Source organism: Peromyscus californicus, unplaced genomic scaffold (genome assembly GCF_007827085.1).
Source record: "Peromyscus californicus insignis strain IS unplaced genomic scaffold, ASM782708v3 Scaffold_10__1_contigs__length_136768540, whole genome shotgun sequence".
Classification (NCBI taxonomy): Eukaryota; Metazoa; Chordata; class Mammalia; order Rodentia; family Cricetidae; genus Peromyscus; species Peromyscus californicus.
In genome coordinates, this window is record NW_026294391.1 from 64,957,380 (window position 1) to 64,966,115 (window position 8,736).

The window sequence follows — 8,736 nt, forward strand, 5'->3', positions numbered from 1 at the left end:
GTAATATGTTCTTAGCGAAGATGAGACTAGAAGCAAAACTACAACAAAATTATACACATTAATAGCACCTACTCTATCCCTCCATACATTAAGAATTTTGTATAGGATTTTCTATCTTCATATTTCCCAGGGCTTTTTACATAGTAATGCATTTATTATTATTCTAAAATGCATTATTTAGGAACTGTTCATTCTGAAGATCTAAATTGTTCATGAATCATGCTTACAGTATTGTTCTTTATGTGTATTATTACCTTTATCAATTGGTTTAGACCTTGTTATATTTTCTTTATATTCAACTAGACATCTTCAAGTTTGAGTAGCTTCTTTTATCATTATATATAAAGCAGATAGGGTGGAATATTTTTACTCTCAGCTATATTGTTATATCTTCTTCAGTTTTAAATTGTAGCTTTACTGGGTACAGTATTTTCACTTGGTAGGTATTTTTTGTCTTCATTACTCTGAAAATGTCACGTTACTCTCCTTTTTATATTTCAGTGTAATTGCTTGAATATAAGAAACATTGAAATGATATTGGTTAAATTTGATTTTGTTAGTGACCTTTCACTTTACTGTATTTGGATGTTGTACCTTTCTCTAGTTTGGGGATATTTTGTGTTAAGATTGCTTTGAGAAAGTTTGTTTCTTTGCTATTCTATAACTCAAAAACAACAATTAGATGATCTTTTAGTATAGTCTTTGGTAATGCACAAAAATTGTGTGTTTGAAAGATTTGAAAGAAATTGGAATAGGAAAGAAAAACTGAGAAATGTACATATATATGAAAATTAAACAATTTGATTTGGAAATCACTTGATAATGGAAGAAATTAAGAAAAATTTGTAAATATTGTGACTAAAATGAAAATGTAAGAGAGCATATCAAACCAACTGGACACATCAAAAGCAGTACAAAATTGTAAGTTTACAGACATCAATCACTTCCTCTGAATAGATGGGTCTTCCTTATATGTTAAAATCAAATCATGTGTTCTAGTGAGCCAGATACTTGTATTTCTACTGAGTTAGGTCATATAATCATGTTTTTAAAATTATTGCTCTATTTTTCATTAATATCTATGTTTCATTGCATGATAATTGATTAATCTTTATCACCATTTTGTTCAACCTCTTTATTCACGTCGTGTTGTGCTAATGTATACTAATAATGCAACTCTGCTTGTTTTCTCATAAAGCGAACCTATTTGTTTCTAAAAGTCCTTATTTTTTTAATGGCCTTCATTTCATTGACAACCACATCTTTTCTACCTAACCCTCACATCTTGAATAAAGTATAATCTCAGTTTTAAAGTAACACAAGCCAATATTCAGCAAGTTTTTCAGTGCCTGTGTTCTGTAACATACTCTCATAGTCTTGGAAGAAAGAAAGAATAAAATTAATTTCACATAATTTCTTTCTTCAGATTTTCAGATAGCTATTACTCAAATTACTACTCAGAAAAAAATGTAGTTCAATAATTATGAGGTGAGTACAAAAACAAATGTATGGTAGTATAAGGACATAGATCAAAGAATGGAGTTTAACTTTTATTGATGGTATTACTATGAGGAAGCAGCTATACTTGAGATTAGTTTGTTTGTTTGTTTTTGTATGTATGTGTATATGTGTCAATTTTGTTATAATATTAACCAGGGTATGTCTGTAGGGGTGTTGATGTATTAACATTTTGGTAGGATTAACAAAGTAGTATATGGAAAAGCCCCATTCAATCGGTTCAAAACCTAAATAGAAGAAAAGTCCATTATTAATAATGAAACAAATGAATCTAGACAAACATGACAAATAAAGTCCAATAGAATAAACTACAGAATACATAATTTCTCTTATATAACAATGTATTCTTCCATTTATATAATTTCTATAACACATATGCAAATTTCAAATTATCAATGATTACCTTGTATCTGTAGTCAAAGTATGTGTTGAATTCCAATGACTAGTATTTGTGATGTTTGCACAATTTTTCTTATTTACTAAACCCCAGAGGACTACACAATTTAAGTGCTTTAACTTTTGTTGTTAAGGTTGTATCTTTGCTGATGTCTGAACCTGGGCTGTTGCTGGGGCCCATGTCTAGGTTCATGGCCCTGACGCAAGCCACGGTCTGTGTTGATGTCCAAGGCTCCTTATACCACCAAAGTCTTAGAGGATAGGACTGTACAGAATCGGCCCCGGCCCTCACTGGCTGTACCATTAGGGAGGAACTGGTCCTGCCCCTCACCAGCGAAAGTATTCAGCAGAGAGTGTACTACGCCTCACCTGGGCAGTACAATAGAGCTGAGCCTGTTCACAGTGGCATAGGAAAACTGGTCCTGAGGGCGAGAAAATGGGAGAGCAGATTGCACCCCTCTCATTTGCCATGTGGTACTGTGTGTGAGGGAAATATGCCCTCCTCCCCTCACCCCTTGACACCTGCAACAGGTAGGGGACCTGACCCAACTAGCTGCTGCACTCAGGAGAACAATCCCTAGGCAGCACAGTAGAGTTGACCCTGTAGACAGGAGCATGCGTGAGTCAGCCCTGGAGGGACAATGGGGCATAGCTGGTACCACTTCTCTGGTCTTCAGTGTGGTGGTAGGGACGAGGGAAAGACGCCCTCCTCCCCTGCTGCTACCACCTCCTGCTGGTCAGGGAGCTGACCCACCCCTTTACCAGCTGTAGCAATCAGGAAAGTGGACCCTGCACCTGGCTTGGGCAGCACAGGAGAGCTGACCCTGTTGACAGGGGTGAAGGTTAACAGCCCCAAGAATGTGAGTATGGGAGAACTGGTCCTGCCTCTTATCTGCCATATGGTGGTGTGGGCTAGAGAGAGATGCCCTCCTCCCCACCCCTTGCCACCTGTGGCAGGTGAGAGAGCTGGCCCTGAGATCATAAGAATGGGAGAGCTTTCTCTGTGTCTCATCAGCTGCAGCATCTCGGGAGAGTGGTCCCTATACCTCGCCTGGGCTATGCAGTAGGGCTGGCCCTAAAAGTGTAGGTGTGGGAGAGCCGACCCTGAAGACATGAAAGCAGGTCCTGCCCCTTGCTCATTGCTGTAAAGGGTGAAATAGCAGTGGGAATGCTAATGAGCTTACCCTTGTGGTGAAGACAGGGGAGAGCTGGTGGCTGACCAACCCTGAAACTATCCAGACCCAGAACCAGGGTTATGAGTTGGCCCACCCCAACATCTACCCCATCTGCGATCTGCTGGAGCACATGAAAGGGCTGGTCCTCCAGATCCAAAGCTTCAGGATCTCCACAACACAGGGCAACAACAGGATATCCAGGAGGAATCCCAATGAGGGTCCAGCATCCATAGTGTAGCACAAGCCAGAGACCTCAAACCAGGCCAATGATTCTTTGCAATGAGCACTTATACATAAAGATATATGAATGAAAGGGTCTACCAAGTGACTCACTATGTCATACTACAGCTTCCATGATGAGATTTTTCCTTTTTTCCTCTTAATTTTTTTTATTTGGGGGGTGGGGTTTGCAAGGGCATAGGGTGGGTAGGAAAGGACGGGAAATGAATGGGATAGAAATGCATGATGTGGTTGGCGGGGGTGTAGCTCAGTGGTAGAGCGTGTGCTTGGCATGCACGAGGCCCTGGGTTCGATCCCCAGCACCTCCACCTTTGTTCATCACTGTGTGTCTCTCGGTGACCTCTACCAATAAGAAATGCATGATGTGAAAGACACAAAGAATAAATAAAAAGAAAGGTTAAAAAAATTGTACTTTGGAATTATGATTAGTCATAAACCAGGAAATAAAAATGTTTAATATGTGAGTCAATGATAAAGAATGCAATGTTACATATAATGTTGTTACAACCAGTACTATTTTCAAAGATTGGCTAGACCACATATTTGTATTATTTTGTAGAATATAATTAAAATAAATGACTTATTCTGTTAAAGCTATAAAATTATTAATGAAACTATGAAATTAAAATAATTTACACAGAAATAAAGGAAAATAACCTTTGCACTTTGGATTAGGTATGTTTCTTTTTTCTATTTTAACATTATTAGCATATATAATAATACATTGGTTATATTTTAATACATATATATTTTATGATGTTCACCTCATTACCCTCATTTGATCCCCTTTTATTCCCACTAATTCCCTTCTTCTCAACTAGTTTCCATTTTAATTTTTCCTAAGCAAGAGCTAAACATGGACAATACCAATAGACATGCTAACATGTAAAGGAGAAATCTCATGGGGTCCCATCTAGACAAAGAACTACAGGCAACTAAGGAGAGAGGGACAACTGATCTTCTCCAGGGATGAGGCCCTTAACTAGTTACCCAATATTAAGTGCTCATGTCCGAAATTATATAATCATATAAATGCAACCAATGCTAAAAGACTCAGCAGATTGTACTTATTATATATTTGTGTGTGTATGTATGTATGTATGTAACAAAAATTAAGGAAAAACAGAAATGACTTTTAGAGGGAGCAAGGATGATGATGAGAGGGCTTGGAGAGGGTATGGTGGAAATGTAATTCTATAAAATAAAAAGTGTTGCCTTTTATTGTTTGATAATTTCACACATACATGTAATGTTTTGATAAAATCAACCTCCCATTCACTCCCTTACAGTTCTTCTCCTACCCTCCAGAATTTCACATATTTATATATTTTTTTATATTCACCCCACATTACCCTCTTATATCCCCTCCTGCTCCTGGTGAGCCTCCCCTTTTTGCCCAGCCAGTTTTCTCTGTCATGTCATTTTTAATGACCCATAGAGTTCAATTAGAGTTTCTTGAATAAGCTTGAGTGTGGAATATTTGCTGAAGCACAGGCAACTTGATTGGCTATACCATTGAAAAAATTAACAATTCCTTTCGTACAGTAAGAAGCAACTTCCAGTAGCTTCACAAGGAAGGGTAGGTCCATATGAACCCATCTCTCATCTATAATGAAATGTTGATAGGCCCAGTCTTGTGCAGATCTCGTGCAAGTAACCACCACTGCAAAGAATTCCTTATTGCAAAAGCTCTATCATTTTCAGAAGATAGCTTTCTTAGTACTCCTCTTCATTCTCAGCTCTTAACTGTTTTTTTTCCAGGCTTCTTCCCTAATATTCCCTGAACCTTTCTTGGAGTGATATGGATGCATCATTTAAGAATGGTTTCTCAGTAGTCATTTTTTCTCAGCACATTGAGCAGTTATGAGTCTTCTTTAACCATTGCAGACTGAATAAAGAAACTTCTCTGATCAAAATATACAGAACCACTAATTTATGGTTATAAACATAAACACTAAAAAGGTAATTTGGAAACATGTTCATTTAACAAATTAACAGCAATCATAGTTGGTTCACCCCTAAGGTCCCAATTACAAATCATAAAAATTAAAACCTGAAAGGAATCAAGATATAAAATGTATGACTTTGAAAAAACAATGTTAAACAATAAAAGATATGTCAATATCATATTAACATATTCCACAAACATAGCCAGTAAAGGACATGTGCCTAAAAGTTGAAAAGATTTTCTAACTCTAAACAGAGATGAGTAAATGTTCCAATATAAAAATAAGCAAAAATAAATAGGAAAGATAACAAAATTATTTACAACAATTAAAAATGAAAATATATTTGTTGTCATTTATTAGGAAAATACAAAAAAATCAACAAAATGAAACATCATGTCATACAAGCTAGAATGACCAGAATAAAACAAATGCACACTAACATCAATCACACAGCAAAAACACCAATGTGTTCAAGAATGTGGAGAAAATTGCAATCTTATATATTGCTTGTGAAAGTATAAAATACTACAACTTATTTTGGAAATTTTTTTGCTGAATTCTTAAGGGATTAACTGAGCACTAAATATATGTTTGAAATTGCACATGCTTAGACTAAAACTTACGTGCAGTTCATCTTAGAATGTGAGTCAAGTTAGATTTGGAAGGTACATGTTCAGTGGGTGTATTGAAGTTTCAAAAATGATGATTTCCATGGCTGAGGGTGAGTACTGAACTAATAATATTTTAGTGTGAATGAGGTAATGCTAGTTTCCTCTTAAAGAGAAAGTCGCTAGAGAAGAAAATTGTGAAAAAGTGTCAGATAGACATGTGCTTTAATCTTGACTTTGCCACTTATTGACTATCTGATACTAAAAGATTAATGATTCTTTGTAGTTCTTAATTTTCCAAGTGGGAGTTATGACTGTACATCTTTAGAAAGCAATTCTGAGTATTATATATATATATATATATATATACATATATATGTGTATATACATATATATAAGTTGAAACTATTAGTAGCTAATATTTGTAAAGAAGTTAACACATGATCAGTGTTTTGTTGAGCACAGTTCACATATTATTTCATTGATATTTTGCAATGACTATGATGGAGGAATTACACTTGACTACTGACTGATGACAGTATAAAAGAAAAGTTTTTTATTTAGTCTACAATAACTTTGAAAAGGGTCTATAATAGGCACTGAGCAGGTGGCCAAAACACTCATTTCCCCTTAGCAGCATTAATAGTTAAGTGATTGTGACTTGCACTAACCCAGATGAGATTTTTCTTAATGCATTTAGTTCCAGCTCTATGCAGGTTGAGTAGTGATGATACAAGACATAATAAACAGTACTATTTTCAAAGGGTTATACTAATACTGCAATAAGTTGTGAATTGGACCTTTCCGTATTGTATATGCTTGCTAGTTTACTTCTTCCAATGTGAATACAAATACTACCACACCCACTTAAGCCATTATCGGTAATAACATTAAGTAGCATTCTACTTAAAATTAGCACTGCAGCTCACCTGAACCATCTCATATTAAGTCATGTAGGGCAGAATGCTTTGCTTGAGGCAATGAAGATCTAGGATAATGGTTGATATGTTCAGAGCCTCACAAGGACATGTAGAAATGAAAGATTCATCCCCATGATCGGTATCAACCAAACAGATTAATTTAATCAGTATCTATGAAGACCTTTAATTTTCCTGTACTTAGGATCTAGTAATGGGTAAAAATTCAGAGATCTTGAAATAAGCTGGACATGGTACTGTAAGACTGAGGGGGCATAATTGCAGAGTCCAAGGCCAGGCTAGGCTGCACAGAAGAATCCTGGCTCAAGATAGAAAAAACAAAAGAAAACAAAATAGAGCTTGGTATTACAAATAACTGACTTCCTTTAACCATTGGAATATATTTCCTCCTAGGAGCCTGGAATTTAATTTCCAACCTTACTTTTCAAAACATAAAAATATCTTCATGAAATTGGCTTAAAGTTTATGAAAAGAAAAAAATCTGTGTGCCAGTTGATTTACTCCAGAAGACAAAAAAGGCTGATGAAAATGGAACGAGAGCAAAGACACAGACTTGTAGACAATTTTATTAAATAAGCATGCGTCGATTACTGCTTGTTCTGTGCATATTTGTCTGCGTTTCTAGTGGTGACTGAGGCTGGTAGACATCTAACCCTTTGCTTCTCTCTCTCTCTTTTTCAAAATGATACAAAGATTATCTTTCTGTTGATGGGCCATTATCTCAGGCAGTCAGGTTATAATATAATTGATTAGACCAAAGAGTTCTTTACATTTCAGCTTAATTATAATCTAGTCTTAAGATACACTCTGGACTGATTGACAGTATGATTCCTTGATTACAATGACACACACTCATATCTTTTAACTATGCTGTGGTCTTCATAATAGCACAGTTATAGACATCTTTTGTTGGGAAGAGAGACAAATCTTTTTCTTGTTTGCTGTTAATTCTATTAAAGGCACATTTCTGACATTTCACTAAAGTTCTGAATGCGCTTCTGAATGCACTGTCTTTTGGGACTATTTTTCATATATGCACTGTGTCAACAAGCTTTGATTATAAAAGAAGGATATTTCAAGGGAACATGTAATAGAAAACACAATTAATGGAAAGGGGGTGGTGATTAAAACACAGTCTTTTAGAAATATGCTTTAAAAATAAACACAAGGTAATTATCTTAGAATTAGATACACTTTGCTTTCTGTGATGCTTTTGATAGGATATATGCCTCCTCATGCTAATGTTTCTCCTTCATTTTCCTTTTTCTATTATTTTTAAGGTATATGTTTGTTTTCTGTGCAAATATGAGGGACAAGTCATGAAAATTACACAGAAAATCAAGAATAATCATAGAAAATGAATGTCTAAACTTACATGTCCTGTAAACCTCTTCAAAGAATCTTTCCCCAACAGTTAGAAATTGTTTTCTCTTCCCCTGATAGATTATCCCATCCCAAGTGGTCAGGAATATATCTATCTGTGTGTGTGTGTGTGTGTGTGTGTGTGTGTGTGTGTGTGTGTGTATCTCACTAATTGGACTCAGTAGGTGTTTTATCTATGTAGTTATAGAACTAACAAATTTGCTAGGAGACATGCAGAATTTGGAAGCAAGAGAGAGAAGGAGAGAAATGATGCATATACAGTGAACTCCAATATGAAATTCTTAAAAAAAATCAAAAGAGGGAGAGGGAAGGAGAAAAATGTGTAGAAATGAGCTGGTTCTATTAAATGAAATTAGATCTTAAACAAAGGGTGTTTAAGTGTGAATAAAAACAAGTGGGTATGTCTATTGAGTGAGTATGCAGCTTCTCACTGGGTTTCAGTTACTGATCTTATCTCTGCATGGTCTCTGTTTCAAGGGCACATTGTTCTATGAAATTGATCCCTCTTCTATTTAATTCTCCACTTGTA

The 8,736-nt window shown here is 35.7% G+C and overlaps 1 non-coding gene across 1 annotated transcript; it reads left to right on the forward strand.

Moving 5' to 3' along the window:
- Positions 1-3,565: 3,565 nt before the first annotated feature.
- On the forward strand, positions 3,566-3,637 carry Trnaa-ggc (transfer RNA alanine (anticodon GGC)). Its single transcript has one exon. It is a non-coding gene; the product is annotated as a tRNA-Ala (tRNA).
- The last annotated feature ends 5,099 nt before the right edge of the window (positions 3,638-8,736 follow it).